This window comes from Stenella coeruleoalba (genome assembly GCF_951394435.1).
Source record: "Stenella coeruleoalba genome assembly, chromosome: X".
Taxonomy (NCBI): domain Eukaryota; kingdom Metazoa; phylum Chordata; class Mammalia; order Artiodactyla; family Delphinidae; genus Stenella; species Stenella coeruleoalba.
The window spans coordinates 122,708,188-122,730,540 of record NC_137152.1 but is presented as its reverse complement, the minus strand read 5'-3'; positions in this window follow the sequence as shown (position 1 = coordinate 122,730,540).

The window sequence follows — 22,353 nt, the reverse complement described above, 5'->3', positions numbered from 1 at the left end:
ATTTGAGTAACTTGTCTTTTTGTTGTGGAGTTGTAAGATTTCTTTTTGTATTCTAGACACAAGTCCTTTATCCAATATATACAGTCAAATGCTCTTCCCCTGTGCTATACCCCCTTTTATCCAATATATGATTGGCAAACACTTTCCCTCATTCTGTGGACTGTCTTTTCACTTTCTCGATAGTATCATTTGCAGCACACAACTATTTAAAAGAAGTCCAGTTTACGTATTTTATCTTTCGTCACTCCTGCTTTTGGTGTCATGTCTACGGAACCATTGCCTGACCCAAGGTCATGAAGATTTACACCTATGTTTTCTTCTGAGTTTTATAGTCTCGGCTCTCATATTCAGGTCTCTGATCCATTCTGAGTTACTTTTTGTGTATGGTGTGAGGTAGGGATCCAACTTTATTTTTTGGCAGGTGGATATCCAGTTGTCCTGGCACCATTTGTTGTAAGCACATTTTTTTCTCCCATTGAATTGTCTTGGCTTCCTTGTCGAAAAATTAATTCACCCTAAATGTAAGGGTTTATTTCTGGACTCTTGATTCTATTACATTAATTTATAAGTCTATCCCTATGCCAGTGCCATACAGTCTTGATTCCTGAAGCTTTGTTAGACGTTTTGAAATAAGGAAGTGTGAGTGTTCTAAGTCTGTTCTTCTTTTTCAAGATGCTTGCTTTGGTTGTTCTGGATCCCTTGCATTTCCATGTGAGTTTTAGGGTTGGCTTGTCGATTTCTGAGACAATCCCAGCTGGAATTTTGATAAGCATTGTATTGAATCTGTAGATCAATTTGAAGAGTACTGCCACTTTAATATCAGTCCTTTGATCCATGAACATAGGATGTCTTTCTACTTATTTCGATATTCTTTAATGTCCTCCAACAAAATACTGTTGTACAAGCTTTGCCCTTCTTTTGTTAAATTTATTCCTAAGTATTTTATTCTTTTTTGTGATTTATAAATAAAATGTTTTTTTTTTTCTTCTTTCTTCGGTACGCGGGCCTCTCACTGCTGTGGCCTCTCCCGTTGCAGAGCACAGGCTCCGGACGCGCAGGCTCAGCGGCCATGGCTCACGGGCCCAGCCGCTCCGCGGCACGTGGGATCCTCCCGGACCGGGGCACGAACCCGCGTCCCCTGCATCGGCAGGCGGACTCTCAACCACTGCGCCACCGGGGAAGCCCTAAAACGTTTTCTTAATTTCATTCCCATTGTTTATTGCTGGGTATAGAAACACAATTGATTTTTGTACCTTGACCTTGTATCCTACAACCTTGCTCAACTCATTTATTCGTTCTAACAGTTTTTTAGTGGATTCCTTAGGAGTCTTTAGGATACGAAATGATGTCATCTGTGACTAGAGATAGTTTTACTTCTTCCTTTCCAAGCTGGATGCCTTGTATTTCTTTTTCTTGCATAATTTCCTTGGCTAGAACCTCCAGCCCAATGTTGACTGGAAGTGACAAGAGCAGACAACTTTGTATTGTTCCTGATATTAGGGGGAAAGTTATCAGTATTTCACCACAAAGTATAATGTTAGCTCTGGGTTTTTCCTACATGCCCTTCATCAGGTTGAAGATGTTCCCCCTCCATTTATTTCTACTATTCTTGTAATCTTTCACAAATTTGAAATTACGTTAAAAAAAAAGAAGTTAAAGGGAAAAAATTATGTGTTCTAATCCATGAACATAGCATATATTTCTATTGTTTTTTTTAATCTTTCCTTCAATGTCTTTCAAATGATTGTAAATTTCTACATAATTTAGACATTATTGCATGCCCTTTTTTATATTTATTCCTAGATAGATATTTTATGCTATTGTAAATGTTATGTTTCTTTTGTTTATAAATTCTGTCCCTGTTTATTTTTAGATATTAATTTTGTATCCAGAAACTATGCTAAATTTTCTTATTAATTTGAATAATTTATCTGTAGAATCTTCAGGTTTTTTACATAGACTACCACACCACCTGCAAATAATTTCTAAATCTTCTTTTTTTTAAAATTTGGCTTGCCCTACTGCACTAGCCAGGAACTCAAGTACAATGTCAAATAGAATTAGCTGGTAATCTTATCTTGTACCTGATCTCAAACGTAATGCTTTCAACATTTCACAATTCAGTAATTTGGTTTTTAGCTATTTTACCCTGATACCCGTAAGTGTGCATTTCTTCTGTGTGTAGTTTCTAAGCCCTCTTTAATTTGTGGTTTGAGATTCTGCCCCCCATTTTTGGAAAGTTCTCAGCTATTATGCCTTTTAATACTGGTTATGCCCCCTTCGTCTCTCTTCTTCTAATTACAAATATGTTGAGCTCTCACATATCCTGTCTCTTTCTCCCTTTTTTTAGTTTCCATCCATTTGTCTCTCCCTGCTTTATTCTGCATAGTTCCTTCTGACTTATCTTCCAGTCCATTGATACTCTCTTTAGCTGTATTCTGCTATTATGCCCATCCATTTGTCTATTAATTTTGGTTAGTGTCATTTTTGGTTCTAGAATTTTTAAGTAGCTCCTTTTTATAGCTCCAGTTCTCTGCCATAATTATCAATGCTGTCATTTATATCTTTGAACAGCGTATGCTTAGTTATTTTAAAGTTTATATATGATCATTCCAATATCTGGAGTCACAATCTATGAGGCCATGAAAACTGAAGCTCAAGGTCACCAGGGTCCACAAATGCTCTCAAGATTGGCCTCAGCGTTCTGTTTACCTCTCTGGGTTTTTGTCTTGATTGAATTTTTGGACTCTGGGATTCCTTACTTTTTCACCATCGAATTGGTTCATTTAAAAGGATGATTTTTAGATCTTTTATTCAGCAATTTTAGTTATTTTCATCAGAAAGGTCATGCAGAGCATCTAGTTTATAATGCTGAAAGAAACAGAAATAAATGTGTACGTTTTGAAAGGTCACAAACCTTGCACCCACACTGACATAAAAACGGCTTCCTTCTTGGTTTTGTGATTGCAAAAATCTGGATACATTCATCTAAGATGAATTTTCCTTTCTCTCATTGGTTTTTTGTTGAGAGGTGGCCTTGTGTTTTTCTTTAATAGATAGTTTTGCAATAACAATAATAATAGTAATAATAATAATGTCCCCACAATAGGTAATAACAGGGACCACATCTGTTTTGTTTTCTCCTCTGTCAGTTAGGATTGGGTTCAGTTACACTTATGAGAAAAAACTCATAATAATAGTGGCTTAACCAAGAGACATTCATTTGTCTCATGTGTTAATGAAGTCCAGAGGTAAAACGCTCAGGACTAGTATGGATATTCCACAAAATCACTGGGGATCAAGAGTCCTTCCAGAGGGGCTTCCCTGGTGGCACAGTGGTTAAGAATCCACCTGCCAATGCAGGGGACATGGGTTCGAGCCCTGGTCCGGGAAGATCCCACGTGCCGCAGGGCAACTAAGCCCATGTGCCACAACTATGGAGCCTGCACTCTAGAGCCCACGAGCCACAACTACTGAGCCCATGTGCCGTATCTACTGAAGTCCACACACTCTAGAGCCTGTACTCCGCAACAAGAGAAGCCACCAAAATGAGAAGCCCACACACCGCAACAAAGAGTAGCCCCCGTTCGTTGCAACTAGAGAAAGCCCGCACGCAGCAACGAAGACCCAACCCAGCGAAAAATAATAAATAAATAAAAATAAAATACATTTTAAATAAAATCGATTCCTTCCAGATCATTCCAACTCACTGCTCCGTAATTCCTAGAGTGTGGCCTTCATTGCCTTGATCCAAGATGGCAGGCAGAGATCCAGCCATAGCACCAGGACGGAGATGAGGAAGAAAATAGGGGAAGGGGTGAACGAGGAGAACACCAGCGTCTCTGAAAAGTGTCTCCCAGAAGGAGCTATACTTTATAAGACTCCCAGTTAATCTCACGGGCCAGAACTGGCCACATGGCCACACCCAGTTGTAAAGGAGGCTCAGAAGTGTGGTCTTTACTCAGGCGGTCATGGGCCCAGCTAAGGATCTGTCAACAGAGAAGCAACCAGCAGTCTCCACCATAATCACTGCATCCAGAGAGCCAACTAGAAAATGCAGGAAGAATTATAGAATCAGAAAATCACCATTTGTAACCCAAAATAATGGCCCTAGATGGAGATCATCAATGCCTACTAAAACTGCTAGGTGTACATTTGCTGTACCAGGCTGACCCCACGTGCACCTGCCAATCATCTTGACTTTGAAAGTGGGCAACTGGGTGAGGTGTGTCTCCTGGCATAGGATGGGAAGCGCTCAGCCCCACCTGAGGACTCGTCTTACCAACAAAATTTAACCTGAGGGCTTCCCCGGTGGCACAGTGGTTGAGAGTCCACCTGCCGATGCAGGGGACGCGGGTTCGTGCCCCGGTCCGGGAAGATCCCACATGCCGCGGAGCGGCTGGGCCCGTGAGCCATGGCCGCTGAGCCTGCGCTCCGCTACGGGAGAGGCCACAGCAGTGAGAGGCCCACGTACCGCAAAAAAAAAAAAAATTTATAGGAAATTCAGGGGGCAAAGGAACACAGTAGACACCACAAGGATGCCATCAGCCACATCTAGGCTGTGAGGAATGCTTCAGGAAGGAGTTGGCTTCTTCAAGATTTTAAAAGACATGAGAGGTGAATCAACCCCAAGCTAAGTGGGCACCTTGCTAGTGTTCATACCTGAACAAACCAGCTATAAGAAGGCATCTTTCAGGCAAGGAAAGTGTGTATTAAGTGACATTAAGGACTATTTCCATATCAGTCATTAAGTGTGATCGTGATTTGTGGGTTGTTTTTAGAAGCCCTTAACTGTTAGAAATCCATAGTTATGTCTTTATGTGTGAAATGACATGATGTCTACAATTTATTTTCTTTTTTATAAATTTATTTATTTATTTTTGGCTGCATTGGGTGTTCGTTGCTACACACGGGCTTTCTCTAGTTGTGGCTAGCAGGGGCTACTCTTCTTCGCAGTGTGCGGGCTTCTCATTGCGGTGGCTTCTCTTGCTGTGGAGCATGGACTCTAGGTGCGCGGGGTTCAGTAGCTGTAGCACGCGGGCTCAGTAGTTGTGGCTCGCGGGCTCTAGAGCACAGGCTCAATAGTTGTGGCACACGGGCTTCGTTGCTCTGCGGCGTGTGGGATCTTCCCGGACCAGGGCTCGAACCTGTGTCCCCTTCATTGGCAGGCGGATTCTTAACCACTGCGCCACCAGGGAAGCCCTACAATTTATTTTCAAATGCTCCAGACTAAAAACAATGTGGGATCCTGGAACAGAAAAGGACATGAGTAGAATAACTGGTGAAATCTAAATGAAGTCTGGACTTTAGTTCCTGGCATTGTACCAATGTTCATTTCTCAGTTTTGACAAACGTACCTTGGGAAGGCCAGGTGTTAACATTAGGGGAAGCTGAGTGAAGGGCACCCAGGAGCTTCTGTACTATCTTTGCAACTTTTGCATAAAAGTAAAATTATTCCACAGTCAAAAGTTCACTTTGGAGGAAGCCTCCTACACCTTTGGTGGGAATGTAAGTTGGCGCAGCCACTATGGAGAGCAGTATGGAGGTTCCTTGAAAAACTAAAAATAGAGCTACCAAATGATCCAGCAATCCTACTCCTGGGTATATACTTGGAGAAAACTCTAATTCAAAAAGATACATGCACCCCAGTGTTCATAGCATCAGTATTCACAATGACCAAGACATGGAAGCAACCTAAATGTCCATCGACAGACGAATGGATAAAGAAGACGTGGTACATACAATGGAATATTACTCAGCCATAAAAAGAAGGAAATAACGCCATTTGCAGCAACGTGGATGCAACCAGAGATTATCATAGTAAGTGAAGTAAGTCATAAAAAGACAAATACCATATGATATCACTTCTGTGTGGAATCTAAAATATGACACAAATGACCTTATCTAAGAAACAAACTCACAGACATAGAGAATAGACCTGTGGTTGCCAAGGGGGAGAGGGGTGGGGGAGGGATGGGGTGGCAGTTTGGGATTAGCAGATGCAAACTAGTATACACAGAATGGATAAAAAACAAGGTCCTACTGCATAGCACAGGGAACTATATTCAATATCCTGTGATAAGGCATAATAGAAAAGAATATAAAAAGAATATATATATATATATATATATATATATATACACACACACACATATAACTGAGTCACTTTGCTGTACAGCAGAAATCAACACAGAACTGGGGAGTGGGACACCGGCCTCCTGTCCGTTTCTTTGCAACTTCCCGTGAATCTAATTATTTCAAAATAATGAAGTCCCCAGGGCTTCCCTGGTGGTACAGTGGTTGAGAATCTGCCTGCTAATGCAGGGGACACGGGTTCGAGCCCTGGTCTGGGAGGATCCCACATGCCGCGGAGCAACTAGGCCCGTGAGCCACAACTGCTGAGCCTGCGCGTCTGGAGCCTGTGCTCTGCAACAAGGGAGGCCGCGATAGTGAGAGGCCCGCGTACCACGATGAAGAGTGGCCCCCGCTTGCCATAACTAAAGAAAGCCCTCGCACAGAAACGAAGACCCAACACGGCAAAAATAAATTAATTAATTAATAAACTCCTACCCCCAACATCTTCTTTAATAAAAATAAAAAAAATAAAGTCCCCAAAATACTGCATGCAAAACGAAGGGTCTAAAGGAAAATTACAAGCCAGTTGATAACTGTTGACACTGGCTGGTCAGTCCCCAGGGCCTCATTAACGATTCTCTCCACCTTTGCTTAACGGCTGACATTTTCCGCAATAAACAGTTTTCTTAAGAGTCACTGCTAAACCAATGTCTGTTGAATGAATACATGAAGGATTAATGAATAACCACAGTGAAAACCTGCGGTTCTATAGATCATGGAAGCAAGACCCAGGGAGGCCTACTCAAGGCCACGTGGGATCGCAGAGGGCAGGCCTCAAAGCCAGGGCTTCTGATCTCCAGTCTCACTCTTTGAAAATATATTTTTTAAACTTTACACAAGCAGTACATAAACACGTGCTTGTTATTTAAAAAAAAAAAAAAAGGAAGGTGGGGGGAATTGACCGTAAACTGAGGGCTGCAACATGGGGGGCTTCCCAGGAGACAGCAAAGGGAAACCCGGGGTGCTGTGCTGCAAGAGATTTTCTTTAAGATGAAATCACTTGAATGCGTGGTGTGTTTGAACGTCTTGAGAGAACATTTACACACCAGGACGAGTCTAGGGTTGAATTAGTGATAAGTGCATGGGAAGCTAAGCAAACAGTCAGCCAGAGGACAATTATTAACTCCTGGGAAAACAAAATGCTGTGCAGAGAAGAAAAGTAACCATGGCTTGCTTGCCTTAACTGTGAATGGCATTTACGTGGCCGCATAATTTTCAAGGCTGGTGGGATTGGAGTGGGGGGTGGAGGGCAGAACCCTCGTCCTGCAGAGAAGCCCCGAAGCAGGCGGGGTGCAAGGGCGCAGGGCCTCGGGGTCGGGCGACCTCGTGAGCAAAGGTTTGGGGGCAGGACGGCGGGAAGCCTACGAGAAGGTTCTCAAGATGTAGCTGGCCCCTCTTCCAGAAGGCCTGCTCTTCCCCCACCCTGGCCATCTCCGTGACCCACCCTGCCCTTCGCTCCCTCCCGTCCCTCCAGATGGCCTGTCCTTGTTCCCGTGTGAGGCCAGCCCCTCCGCGGGGCACCGGGCCCCTCCCCACCGGCCTCCTCTCAGTCACACGCTGAGGCCGCTCAGACAGCAAACTGTGCACGTGCCCAGCTGCAGGCACACCGGCCCCTCTGGGGGCTGAACTCCCATCTGGCTACGTGCTGGACGGTGGCAAGGTGACAGCCCACCACAGAGCACGACACAGCCTCGCTGAGGCCCCTGCCCTCCGGCCTGGCTGTGGCCACCCAGGAACACCACAAGCCGTTGGCCTCAGAAGTTGGGTGCTCGAGAGTGCGACACACCATGGGTGTGGCGGGGTGAATAGTAGCCCCCAAAAGATAGGTCCTCACCCTGGCCCCTGTGAATGCGCCCTTATTAGGACAAAGGGTCTCTGCAGATGGAATAAAGTTAAGGCTCTGGAGAGGAGATCATTCTGGGTTACGAGGGCGGGCCCACATCCAACGGCAAGGGTCCTCACAAGTGACGGAAGAGAAATAGAAGGAAGGTCAGGACCCCGTCGTACTGCGAGGGCAGCCCCAGGACACTCCTCTGGGGGAGACAGCACCGGGGCGTGAGGGCTGCTGGCCCCAGCAAGCCCAGCAGGGCTTCACTCGGGGCGCTACTCCCAAGCAAGGGGCAGGGCCGGCGGCCTTCGAGCAGTGAGGGTCCTGGACCCAGCGCGGCACCCCGTACGCTCCCACGACCACGAGGCTGGGTGACTGGGAGTCAGCACCGAGGCACGCCTGCAGCCACCACCCCCTTGCTCCAAGGCTCCTGCCCATTCAGGGGCCACCCACCCCTCTTCTGACACTGCTCTGGCCAAGGCCCTCCGTGTCACCAAACCCACTGGCCTCCGCCCTTGCCTTTCTTTCAGCAATGACCTTCCTCCCTGCAGGCCTGATGGCCCATCTATCTGTCCGTCTGCAGTTTTAGCTCCATGGTCTCTGGCCTTGACGGGGGGCGGGGGGAGCAGTAGAGACCCAGGACAGCCCGACAGGCCGGTTCTCCGAGGCATCCTTGGGTTTACGTGTCAGGACGGGGAGACTGTGGAGACCTGGGGACGGCACTGCAGGCAGGAGTGAACGTCGTACCCAAGTGAGACAGAATGTTCATTCAACCAGAGGCAAAAGGAGGGGAGAGCCCCAGAGGTTCCCCCGCAGGGGCGGGGACTCCAGGGGGCGGCGTGCCAGCCTGAGCCCAGTCCCCTCCCTTTACGGCTCCTGGGCCGTTGCACCCAGGGCCCACCAGTCACCAGAGGGGACCTGCCACAGGTACACCCTGAGCTTTGGGAAACGCGCCTTTCATCGCGTAGCCATCCGGCTGCCCTGCTTGAACGTCACTCGGCTTTGTTCCCCTTTCCCCCAGCACCTAGCACAGCACGCGACACGTCAGAGGTGCGTCACTAGTTTTTCAGTGAATGAAGGGGCCCATCACTCCCACCAAAGCCCTGTGCCAGGTGCTCACTGCCCCGGATCCAGGTCTCTTCCCCACCTGCCACGCCACTGGCCTCTGAGCTAACGCTCACCAGGCATGGAGGCCACACGCCAAGGGGCCATGGCCCAACAGGCCGGCGGTCCCGAAGGAGGGAGGGGGCAGGCTGACAAGGAGCCGAGGCAGGGAGGGGGCGGGGGAGGCTGCCCCTGGCCCCCCGGCTGGCACTCTCCCCCACCTCCTCCCCGTGTCTGAGGCTGGCCCAGCACAGGCAGTCCAGGTAGTTGAGGCATGGGGGTGCGGGCGCTTGGGGCACTGGCTGCACCAGACGTAGCTTCCTCCTGGGGGCAGGTCCCCGGGACCCCAGTGGGGAAGGAACCTAGAGAAAGGGTTCTGGGTGAAGCCAAGCCATCAGCGTGGGCCGACTTTGCAGGGGGCAGGAAGTGGCCGTCGGTGCCACGTGGGCTGGGCGGTAGGAGAGTGGGGGTACTGCCGAGAGTCCGTGGATGCAGGGCTGTCCTTCTCCACCTCTGCTCCGTCCGCCTCCCCTTCTTGTGGCCTCTGAGAGAGGTGGCCTCACCCGCTACGGGCAGGGACGGCACCCCCTGGGAACTTCGACCCATGCCTTTGCCAGCCAGGGCAGGGGGCTGGCCCGCAGGGGTGCCCTATGCTGGGCTCCGGCTGCCGAGTGGGGGGCGCCCAGGAACTCTGAGTTCACAAATCAGCCCCTGGTGCCCCATGGGTGGGACCAGGTCAAAGCCAGTGAGAGTGGGAGGTGTCTACCAGGGCTGCACGTGGAAAGCAGGGTCCTGGGATGGGAGCGGCCCAGACAGAAATCGCCCCAGGCGTTTGCCCTCACAAGGAGGGAGAGTCAAGGGGAAACAGGTCATAACCAGAAGAGAGAGAATGTGCGTCAGCTCAGGGCAAAGGTCAGGTGTGACCGGAGCCGGAGCCTCGAGGGGCGGGCAGGAAGGGGGCCAGGTGCACCGAGCCTGGGGCGCTCCCCCCACTGTCCGCGACCGGCTGTGCCTGGCCCAGGCCTGCCACCAAGCCTCAGATCCGTGGGCCCAACCGCCCAGCCACCATGTCTGACGCAGCTCCAGGTGCAATCGCTTCTTCCTACTGGATATCTTCCTGGCCTGCCCACCTCTCTTCCTTCCAGACTGGCCCACGAGCGTACACACAGGCCTCCTGCCTGGAGGCTGGGCGATGGCCGTGGTGTCCCCAGGGCCCACTCCCTTTAGTACACATACAGGCTGTTTGGGGGTTCTGAAAGGCTCCAGCAGTCCTCTGAGGGGGCCGAGTGCAGGTTCACACACACACGCACGCACACACACCTGCCTTTGCCTTGCACATACGGGTGAAAACCATTGGCTCCCCTGGGCAGGCCAGCCAGGAGGCTGGACCCTGCAGCCCCGGGGCTCTCTGCACAGCCAGATCTTGGAAGAGTAGCACATCAAGGGGTCTGTCCAGTGGTCACCTTCCTTCCCGGGAAGGTGGCTGGTCCCAGAGGTGAGCTTCCCAGGTGAGGACTCAGCTGGCAGGGCCGCAGCAGGCACTGCTGTGGGTCGGTGGAAGCCTCCCTCCCTCCCTCCCTCCCTCCGTCCCTCCTCCAGTAGGCCCACCCTTTCCCACTCCATCAAGACCAGACCTGCTGGGCCTGCCCTGCCTCGCCCAGCCTCCCCTCACCCACCACTGGGAGGGTACAGAGAGCCAGGAACTGGTGTAGGAGGGGGAAAGGGAAGGCTCTGCCCGAGGCAGCTAGCTACGAGGGGCGCCCCCAAGGGCAACCATGGCTGCTTTCCCCTCAGCGGAGGCCAAGAGCTGTGTGTGTGTGTGTCCCAGGGGCTCTGGGAGACAAGCTGGCAACCGGGAAGCACCCTTGGGATCTTGAATAAAGCGGGCAGCCTTGGCCATTGGCCTCCCCATAGCCCCCTCCCCTGATGAGGCAGCCGTGTGGTTGTGCACGTCCAGTTCTCCAGCTTCATTTTTACCCCAAATAGACAGACATGCATACGTGCCACAGGGAGTCCTTCTGGGTCCCTGAGGAGGTGAAGCATTTTCACGACTCCACGCTCTCACCCATGCTGTGTCCGCATGGTACCACATTCTTCCCTGCCCCACCTGGTGAAGTCCTACTTCAAGACTCAGCTCCAGGGGCTTCCCTGGTGGCGCAGTGGTTAATAATCCGCCTGCCAGTACAGGGGACACGGGTTCGATCCCTGGTCAGGGAAGATCCCACATGCTGTGGAGCAACTAAGCCCGTGCGCCACAACTACTGAGCCTGCGCTCTAGAGCCCGCGAGCCACAACTACTGAACCCAAGTGCCACAACTACTGAGCCTGTGCTCTAGAGCCCATGCTCCGCAACAAGAGAAGGCCCCGCGATGAGAAGCCCGCACACCGTAATGAAGAGTAGCCCCCGCTCGCTGTAACTAGAGAAAGCCCCCGTGCAGCAACGAAGACCCGATGTGGCCATAAATAAATAAATAAATAAATTTATTGAAAAACAAAAAAAAGACTCAGCTCCAGTGCCCACCCTCTACAGAGCTTTCCCTTGGTCCTCCGCAATCTGTGGATTTTGCTGGCCACCAGTTGAAGGCAGTCCACTTCCTCCTGGGTTCTCAGCTGCCATCTCAGTAACTACTACCAGACCTAGATTACCCCCGGAAACCAATCAAATTGGTTCGTTCATTCATTCCACAGAGATTTGTTAGATGCCAACTAAATTATGCTTCCTTCCTAAAGATAAGCTCTTAGCTAACATAACTAATTATCAATTACTAGGTTGGGATGCATATTTAGGAAAAGCTATAATTTAGAGCAGGGTTTAAAGGAATGCCATTAATCAGGAATAAACTAAGGGGCCTTCCCTGGCGCTCCAGTGGTTAACACTCTGCGCTTCCCCTGCAGGGGGACCGGGTTCCATCCCTGGTCGGGGAACTAAGATCCCATAAGCCGTGCAGTGCACCCCAAAAAGAAGGAGTATGGATGGACAATTTGCCTCGACTCATTCAATCAACAATATCTGTCAGACCCAAAGCTTCAGAAATATGCCCTTTAAAATAAAATTAAAAACCTGACTATAGCAGGAAGCTGGGAGACTTTAGTGCCTTATGTTTCACTGGATATAGATTTTAAACCAGATGAGTTGCACTGAGCCCCGGGTCTGCTTCAAACTGACCGAATTACTCTGAGAAAGTCATTCAAATGCTCCGAGTCTCAGTCGCTTCATCTGTGAAATGCTAAGACTCTCTACCTCGTAGGGATATTTTAGCTTTAAATGATACAACAGATGAGAGAGCCGCCATAACCAAGTAGCACAAAGTAGTGGCTTAAAATAACAGACCTTTATTGTGTCACAGCTCTAGAGGCCAGAAGTCCTGGATCAAGTTGTCCGCAGGGTCCTGCTCCTTCTGAAGGCACTGGGGAAAGGTCTGCTCCGGGGGCCGTCCCTGACTTCTGCCGGGTGACCTTTGATGTCCTTGGTTTTACAGGTCTGCCTCCATCTTCGTGTGGCATTCTGTGTGTGTCTGTGTCTAAATGTCCCCTTTTGGGATTCCCCTGGCGGTCCGGGGCTTAAGACCCCGCGCTTCCACTGCAGGGGTTGCGGGTTCAATCTCTGGTCGGGGAGCTAAGATCCCGCATGCTGCGCGGCATGGCCTATAAGTAAATGAATGGCCCCTTTTCATAAGGACACCAGTCACAGTGAATTAGAGGCTCACCCCCTCCGGTATGACCTCATCTTAATTACATCCACAATGGCCCTATTTCCAAATAAGGTCACATTCACAAGTACAGGGACGTTAGGACTTCAACATGTGAGTGGGTGGCGGGGGGGAAGGCAATCGATCCCATAACCAGGTCTACACTAACCTTGCATTAGAATAGTTCGGTCTTTTTGATTATTGTGTTTGTTGGCTACACCTTATTGGTCCAGTTAAATCCGAATTGGCTATGTATGCGTGTGTGCATGTGCGCGTGGCTTCAACCTTGGCAGACTCCCTGCCCATGTGCCTGGATGGCTGGAGAGGTGAATTTGTGCCACGTGAAGGCTCGTGCACATTCACGTGTGGACACCACGTGGCTACCCCAGGCCTGGATCTGCACGGCCGTAGCACTGCTGAGGGAGCAAGTTCCAGCACCGACGCAGGGAGCCAGGCTCCGGGTGCACATCTCTGGGGCCGTCCAGCGGGATTCCGTGCAGCCTCATGGGCGCCCCGTCCCTCATCCCTTGATGACGAGAACTCACACGAGGCTCTGGTTTCCGCAGTAACCAAGGCCTGTGGCTGACTGGTCACGGAACCTGCAGCAGAGGTGTCCCAGGGATGCCAACGGGGTGACATGGCAGCTCGTCCCCCTCCCGCCCTGCCCGCCTTTCCTCTTCAGCGTATGCCCAGCCAGCTCCTCGGAGTGGGGCAGGCATGGCCGGCCCTGTCCTCGGAAGGCACCCACTCGGCCCTCTGAGGGCTGGGTGGGCAGGTGAGGGGCAGTGGGAGAGAAGGCTGGGGGGCTCTCTGACGGTGCCTGCAGGCTATGGGGTACATCCGAGCACACAGAAGGAATCGAGGCAGTCAGCCAAGCTCAGCCCCAGGAATTCACAGTCCCTGTTTGGAGGCTGCGCGACGCATATGCCAAAAGTGAAGGGCAACCCCTGGCAGGGAGGGGGCGCCAGGATGTGCCTGGAGTCCCACACATGGGCAGGGGTCTCCCAGAGGCTAGCCAGGGCCCTGTCCTCTCTGTGCCCTAACAGAGTGCGGTGCCTGGAAGGTCCATGCGGGGTTACACAGCTGCCCTGACTCAACACCGTTCACTCAGGAGACGTCGGTGGAGTGCCTGCGGTGCCCAGGCCCGATGCCAGGCGAGTAGGAGCCCAGAGACATCCTCAGTGTTGCTGGGCTCGCCAGCTGCCAGGCACAGAAGGAGACGACAAACAGGGAAGCCCTGCAACGCATGAGGGCAGGAGGCTGACACCTGAGGGATGTGCTCCGAGCTGTCTGCCCGAGCCGAGAAGCAGCTTCGGGTGGGTGCAGGTCGTGCGGAGGCAACGCCCCAGCGACAACACGCAGGGCCTGAGTGACTCCCTCAGTGTGCCCCATGCCACAGCCCATCAGGGACCCAGGCCGGCCCCTCCGCTGGGTCCCAAACCCTCTCCTTCCTAGTGCCCCGCACCCCCTCCCTGGCCTGCTCACGACCAGATGCCCAGTGAGGCTGAGAGCCAGGAAGGGGGTGGGGGACGATGGGGGATAAGATGGGGGGCGGGCCTGCCGCCACGTGCAACGCGATGGAAGTGCTGCCCCCGTGCCACCCGCAGGCGCAGCCATGTGGGCCCTTCTGGGGGCCGCCAGGGCAGGGGTCCCGGGCAGCAGCCCTCTGGCCGCACGGATGGATGGCAGGGTCGGAGGGACTCTCGCTCCGCTCCGCTCCCCGGGACAGAGGTGTCCGCGAGAAAAAGCCCGGCCACCGGCCGTGGCGCTGCGGGCCGTGCAGCCAGGGGCCCAGGAGGGAGGGATCAGGTGGGCTGGGGGGCGCCCAGGATGGCCGGCGCCTGCGTCCCAGCCCCTCCCTCCGGGCCTGCTGTGGGCACTGGGCCACATCAGGCGGGAGCCTCCCTCGGCGGCAGGGCCGCCCGCTCGCAGGGCAGCACTCGGGAACCCAGCACCGAGGGGACCGGACCGCCCGGCCCCGGGCCACGTGCCTCCCTCCCAGGCCCCTGGCTCCAAACCAAGACGGGACGCTTTGCCCAGCTTCTTCCAGGAGGAACAGAGCTGAGGCCCAGAAGTGGGGAGGGGGTGCCAGGGAAGGTTCCCCCGGGCCTGGCGTGGCAGGTGGAGGCCCGCTCACGGCGGGGAAGCGGGCGCCTGGCCCTCCCCACGCTGCGCACCGCCGCCGCCACCGAGGGCGCCCAGCGCTTGCGGTCGGGGGCTGGTCCTTTCGTGGAGAAGGGCCCTCCCTGCGCGGTGGCCACCATCGTGCCCAGTGATCGTGTGCACAGACGTTCGGCAGGGAGGCCACCACCGCTCCCCGGTCTGGGGTTTGTGTCGGGACGCGGGTGTGCCGGGATTACCGGCGTCCCGTGGTCCGGGGGCTGAGGACGTTCCCAGGCCAGTGGGGAAGAAGTGCTCGCAGCGGCCCGGTGGCATCCACCTTCGTTCAGGGCCGGCCAGAGAGGTGACTCCAAAGCACAGCACGAGGACCAAGGCCCCGCGCTCTGAGGTCCCCCGCGGCCGGGACGGAGATGGCCGGCAGTGACGCCTGCGTCTCCCTGCCCCTCCCTTGGTTGCCCGCTTTGTTCTCCCGCCTCTTAATCAGGAGGGTCTGGCGATCCTGGGCTGTCTGGCAATTCTAGCCAGGCTCTTGGATCTGCTCCTGGGGTCTAGACACATTACTGGAGCCCCATCCCAGAGCCAGGCTAGGTGGTAAGCATTGGACAGAGACACCAACGCAACATGGTCCCTGTCCTCCAAATGTTCTGTCAACCCAAAGAGATGGCTTCCCGTCCAAGAGCTGCAGTGGTCCAGGCCTGGGAGTACACAGCCCACCCGTGCCAGGTGGTCCCAGCGAAGGGAAGAAAGAGGGTGTGACCTCACCAGGCTGATGGTGGGCTGTGACGGTAAGTGGCGGCGGCGTGGCAGGTGAAGACTTTAGGGGATGGCAGCGTGGCGGGATTTATCTTGCACGTGAGCTGACGTGAATTGGGGGTGGGGGCCGGCCATGGCGGACTGAGAGTGGCCCCGGAAAATGTGTGTGCCGGAGCCTCAGGGTGGGAGCTTATCTTGAACAAGGCAAATGGGCACGAGACAGCTGGTACATTCTGGCGACTGCCAGCAGTGCGATGGGGCCGGAGGGGTGTCCTGGGAGAGAGGGGCTGGGAGGCGGCAGGAGCTGCTCACACAGGACCGTGCGAGCGGCTGAAGTGCTTACACTTTGTCCTCAGGGTCACTTGGGGCCATCTTTAGGACAATCACCACGTCCACCATGTGGGGGACGAGGGGAGGACGGAGCCCTGAGGTTGCGGACAGGGAAGAGGGGGCAGGGCCTGGCCAGGGACAGGAGGGAAACTCAGCAGAAACCAGCAACGCAAAGGGGTGGTGGAGAGAAAGGTGAACTGGGTGCCACCCCCGAGGCCAGGATGTGGGCAGCTGAGGGGAGACAGTGAGTTTCCCTGGGGCACACACTGCACCTGAGGGCCATGGGTCATCCCGGTGGCAGTGGAGACACTGACGTCACAGTCGTCACCCAGGAAAGGAGCCGAGGTCATCCGGGGACACACAGAGGGACAGGAGGACCTCAGAGCCTGAGACACACTTGAGAGAAACGGCCAGAGTGGTGGGAAGGAAACGGGGAAGGCAGAGAGGGGAGGGTTTCCAGGGTCTGAGGGACAGCAAGACAAGAGGGCACCTCGGCCGGCGGCATCCGGGGCAGCAGCTGAGGGCATGGGACAGCAGGCTGACCTGGGAGGGAAGAGGACCCCACCTCCTCTGAGCCTGGACGCCAGGGGCCCGGGACTACAGCTGTTGGTGGCTTTGACTCAGGAAGGGCAGGAAGTCCAGGGAGCTCTCCCCTGACGGGCCGGAACGTGCTTGGTCACTTGGGTGGCAAAGGCACCCGCTGGGAGGGTGAGGCCTCAGCTGGGCTCCAGGAGACCGATGGAGCTTGGGACTGTCCACTGAGGATCGTGGGAAGGAAGGTAGCCAGGTGCAAGTAAGGGATTCGACAGGTGGAAAGCAGGGTACCGAGTGGAGAAGGGGCCGGGGTCACCAGAGAAGCACTGAGAAGCAGGGGTTCGAATGGGCCACCCAGACCCAAGGCCCCAGGAGTGGATCCGAACCCAGGGAGTGAGAGGTGGGGCGGCTGAGAGGAAGAGCCTTGAAGGCCCCGGAGTTTGACAGGAAGGTGGACTAGTCACATCTAGAAGCCACCACCTTGTGAGGCAGGTGATGCCAAGAGGCCTTGGGCTCCGGGAGAGGGTGTGGGAGAGCGCGCAGCGGTGTCTCCGCTCTGAAGGCACAAAGCGTCGTGGAAGGATTTTTTTTTTTTGACATTTCGTGTTATTTGCCACAGATTTTTTTTTTTAATTTAACAAAGCATTTAGGGACTTCCCTGGTGGCCCAGGGGTTAAGAATCCCCCTGCCAATGCAGGGGACACGGGTTCGAGCCCTGGTCCGGGAAGATCCCACATGCCGCGGAGCAACTAAGCCCGTGCACCACAACTACTGAGCCTGTGCTCTAGAGCCCACGAGCCACAACTCCTGAGCCCATGTGCCGCAACTACTGAAGCCCATGCACCTAGAGCCCGTGCTCTGCAACAAGAGAAGCCACCACAGTGAGAAGCCCATGCACCACAACGAAGACCCAACACAGCCAAAAATAAATAAATTAATTAAAATAAATACATTTTTTAAAAAAGCATTTATTTATTCATTCATTCATTTTATTGAAGTGCAGTTGATTTACTAGTTGTGTTAGTTTCACGTGTACAGCACAGTGATTCAGTTATATATATATTCTTTTTCAGATTCTTTTCCCTTATAGGTTGTTACAAAATATCATGGAAGGACTTTTTTTTTTTTTTTTTTGGCTACGTTGGGTCTTCGTTGCTGCGCGCGGGCTTTCTCTAGTTGGGGCTAGCGGGGGCTACTCTTCCTTGCGGTGCGTGGGCTTCTCATTGCAGTGGCTTCTCTTGTTGCAGAGCACGGGCTCTAGGCGTGCGGGCTTCAGTAGTTGTGGCATGTGGGCTCAGCAGTTGTGGCTAACGGGCTCTAGAGCACAGGCTCAGTAGTTGTGTCACATGGGCTCAGTAGTTGTGGCTCACGGGCTCTAGCGTGCAGGCTCAGTAGTTGTGTCACGTGGACTCAGCAGTTGTGGCTCACAGGCTCTAGAGCGCAGGCTCAGTAGTTGTGGCGCACGGGCTTCGTTGCTCCACGGCATGTGGGATCTTCCCGGACCAGGGCTCGAACCCATGTCCCCTGCATTGGCAGGCAGATTCTTAACCACTGCGCCACCAGGGGAGCCCCCATGGAAGGACTTTTGAGAGCTGCTCAGGGACTTGGGCAGAGGCAAGGGTGGTGCTGAAAGGACAGGGGCCAGTGGTGGTGGAGAGGACACGGTGATGGGAGCCGTGAGGCTAAGAAGGAGACAGCGTTCCGAGCGCCCCAAGTGCCCCTTCCTGAAGATGAAGACAGCTTCTGGACACTTGTCTCCCTGTTGCCGTGGAGAATGGGGCCATCACTGAGAGCCGGAGCACAGGACGTTTGCATCTGGGCCTTGGTGACTCCGTTCTGATGACTGGGAACGCCTATAGACTTGGGGACTCCATCTTTGATCCCCCCTTTCTCCTCTGGGGCTGCAGAGAACAGGCAGCTCAGGTCAGGGGTGCCATGGGGAGGCCGATGTCACGGTCACAGTCCCTGTGGCTCTGGCCAGGTCCCAGTAGCCAAGCCTTGCAGGTTGACACATTGGGCTCTGCGTTACCCTCCTGGTCCCCGCCCACGCCAGCCCCAACAGACGTCCCCAAAGTGGAGGTGCAGTGAAGAGAGGCTGCCACCGCTAGAAAGCCAGCCTCAGGCCACTGCTCCAGGTTTCACCCCGGAGTGACTCATACTGAACCGTGACCCTCTGTGCCCCCCACCCCAGGTCCTGCCTTTTCTCTCCGTGATAATGGAATGGCGCTGGCAGGGGGAGGGGGCACCCAGCTGGCAGGTACTGAGGGCTAAACACCTGCTAGGTACCAGGCGAGGCCCGACAGGAGAAGGGACCCGCCACAATGCCCAGGCACATGGTGACGGAGGGAGACAGCTCTGAGGACCCCTGCAAGGAGCTCCCGACTCCCCACAGCCTCCGGCCAAGGGGCCCGGCTCCAACTGCAGGTCTGTGGCTGTCCCCTTCCTGCGTGCGGCGTCTCGGGGCGGAGACCGATCCCTCTGGCTCTGCTGCCACCGGGCCCTGGCCTTCCCCTCCCTCTTCTCCCCGTCTCTCTGCCTGGAGGTGCTCTCCTCTCTGTGGGAAGCAGGTACTGAGGGGTAATAGCTACTCTCTAAACTTAGAGGGGGGAAATCCCCACAGACTTGGCAGAAGTATCCTGCGCCTTCCTTGTGGAACGTCTCTCAAGCGTGAACGTTGGGAGGGGGCAGTGAGGGGGCGCTGCATGGGGACAGCGTTGAGGCTAAGGGACAGCGACGGAAGAGGAGTCCTCACCTGGGCCGGGGCGCACCTGGGGCCACAGCCTGGGGCTCCACCTCGGCCTGTGTGGACGGCTCCCCAGGGCCCCTCTGCAACTGGGAGCTCTGTCCTTCCTTGCTCTGGCTGGGTCGCTGGCCCCGCTCCTGCCACCCCCAAACCTACGAGAGAGAGCAACCTGGACCCGAGCCCCGACAGCAGAGGCAGGGCTCGCTCTGGAGGCTGGAGTCCTCCGCCTCGTCTCTCTGTGCCTCGGTTTCCTCATACAGAAGGCTCCTGGCCCTTGTTCCTGGCACGGTAACCAGGAGCTACTGTTTTCATTATTTAAGGGTCCCTCGGCGACAGCAGGGCTCCAAAGGGCAGCAAGTTGGCTGTGTGGCTTCACGTGGCGGGGCGCCACCCGAGTCTCCCTGCCAGCGGCCAAGTGGCTCCGTGAGCTGGCCTGGGCCCTGGGGGCCCACCCACAGTGCCTGCTCTGTCGCGGCCGCCTGCCCTGGACAGCGGTTCCTGCGTCCTGCAGCTTCACCGCCGCCGCCGCCACCGCCATCGGGCCACGGGCGAGTCCCCGCCCTGGGCCTTGTCTCCCTCCTGTCTTCCCTTAGCCCAGTCACTGTCAGGGGCTGACTAGGGCTTCCGGGGCCCAGAGCTGGGCCTGCACAAGTGCTCCCAGACCAGGCCAGAGGGTGGAAAGCTCCTGCAGTGGGAGGAGAGGTGCAGAGAGGTGTTCAGTGGCCCTGACCCCAGAGGAGCAGTGACCCAGCCAGCCTGGTGTTAGGCCTTGGTCTGCGCGCCAGGAGCCAGCGGGGCCCAGGCTGGGCCTTGCAGTGCTGCAAGGCGGAGCGGGAAGCAAGGCGCTCAGTCTGTCATACAGGGAGGCGACCCCTGAGGACGGAGACGAGAAAGACCCTCTGCATCCCCAGGACCCCCTCCCCACCCCCCAAAGACAACTGAGCCCGGGCCAGGGAGCTGGAGTGAGCCCCGCCTTGGTCTGGCCGCACTGCCTGGTTCACGCATCCCTTCCTGTGGCGAGATGGCTTGACTCAGGAAGCACACTCCTGGTGGGGGAACGGAGAGACGTGGCCAGGGAGCTGGGCGGGCCACTCACAGAGGCCTTCACTGGAGCCGTTGGCTCCCGACCTCCTGGCCTATCCTTCCAGCCGTGGTGGCTCCCCTCTCCTGGCCCCGTTCGGCCCTCTCTCTCCTCCCCTTCCACCGCCCTCCCGCCTCTTCCCTCTCGCCTCCCTTTGCCTGTCCAGCCAATGGGCGTGGGTGTCTGGCTCTCTCTTGGTAAAAGGATTATATCATCTGTAATGTATATCCAGACACGCGCACTGCTTCTCGGGAGGACAAGGCAAGGAGAGGGAGCCCGCGCAGCTGGCCGGAGGGGGTTTATAACCAGGTTATTGAACCTGAACCTGAGCCCTCCCGGAATGGGGCTGTTAATGGCTCCCGAGGTCCCGGACCCTCGGAAATCAATCGCTGCTGCACGACACAAGCTGCCTCTCGGCCCTGCCCCCTCCTCTCCCCTCAGCTCCCTCCTGGCCCTCACCCTCACCCTTTCACCTGGGCTGCAAGTGTCGATCTGAGAGCAACCACTGGGCCACTTGGTTTCAAATGTCCGGATGCGGTTCTGTCAGGGGCTGCTGCAGGCAGGTGGGGCTCCGGAACAGGGCCTAGAACGTGTTCCTGAAGGCAAGGCAACTGGTAGTGAGATGTGTCTAAAGGATGCCAGCTAAAGCGCCTCTGACGGAGGAGGGGCAGAGTGAGGCCTGTTACCCAGTGGTGGAGGGACGACGGCAGCACGCGGATTCAGCAGCGGATATCGCTCTCAGTGGGACCCAATGGTTGCCCAGAAATAACGCCTCACGTGCGTGTGCACCCAAATGCCGGTGCCCATGGGGAGCAGGGTCTCCACGCAAGGACCAGGTGGGACGCGCCTCTCCTCAAAGCTCCAGCTGCCTGGAAAGGGACCCAGAATCGGACCGCAGAACAGCTGCACCTGCGCAGCCCAAGGCCCGCAGTGGCACACCCCCGGCACATTCGGAGCACGGCCCAGCCTCCTGCCGGCGGAGGTTCTGGTGGGCGAGGGGGCAGGGCCACAGAGGAGAGGGCGAGGGCTGGAGAGTTCTGTTAGGAGCAACAGCATCTGAGCACGTGGGCTTGGCTGCTTCGGGGACGGAGGCCCAGCTGCGTCTTCAGAACAACCTCGATTCCAACACGGTTGGCCTCTCAGTCGAGCGCTCTTCGAGAAGATTCTCCTTTTTATTCCTCAAGAGGGAACAGGTCAGGCCTGGCTACCTAAGACAAGTCCCTGGGGACGAGGAGGGAGACCCCGTTTCCCGAGGCGGAGCAGACCTGTGCCTTGGGAGCTCCCAGGACTGGCCTGGCCGTTTGTGTTGGTCTTCTCTCCCAGAGCTGGGTGGGTCTTGTTGCCTGGAGAGCAGAGGCCCCGTGGGAGGGCTGGGGTAGGAGCTTTGCAGGGGTGGGGGGCAGCATCATTCAATCCAAATGTTCCTCCTCCAGCCGTCCAGCCCTGAGTCACTAAAGTGCAGGATTGTGGGGGGCGGGGGCTGCTTATGCAACCTTTCCAGATACTCCTCTGTGAGTCAGCTCACCAAGCCTTTGCAGGGGGCCAACTGAGTGCCCAGGGCCACGACACGGCTGTCGTATGTCTTCCGCAAATGGGAGGCTCACCAGGGAAGCCAGCCCCATGTTTTTCGGTTTCCATGTATTTTCCCGTTTTGACAGATAAAATGGTCCTATTGATAAACGGCACGGCTTCTGGCACATGTTGATTTCTTAGCAAAGGCCCCCTGACTTGAGGACAGCTGGCACCGTGGAGCGTCACAGAAGCACGGCGTCGAGCGGCACGACCCACACACAGCTTCGTTTGCTCGCTCATGCGGTGTGGTTTTGGCAGTTCAGTTCCACGCTGGACCCTGGGGCCCTGATGCTGAAGAGGTGGTGAAAGGTCAGCCCAGCCCAGCCCAGGGCACCTTAGGCCTGCCTGTCAGATGCACCTGCCAGCGGGTGCAGCCCAGAAAGGCCCAGGGGCTCGAGCAGGGGGAGGGTTGTAAGGGTGGGCACCTGCTGAGGCCCGAAAGGGGCAAAGGGCAGGGTGGGCA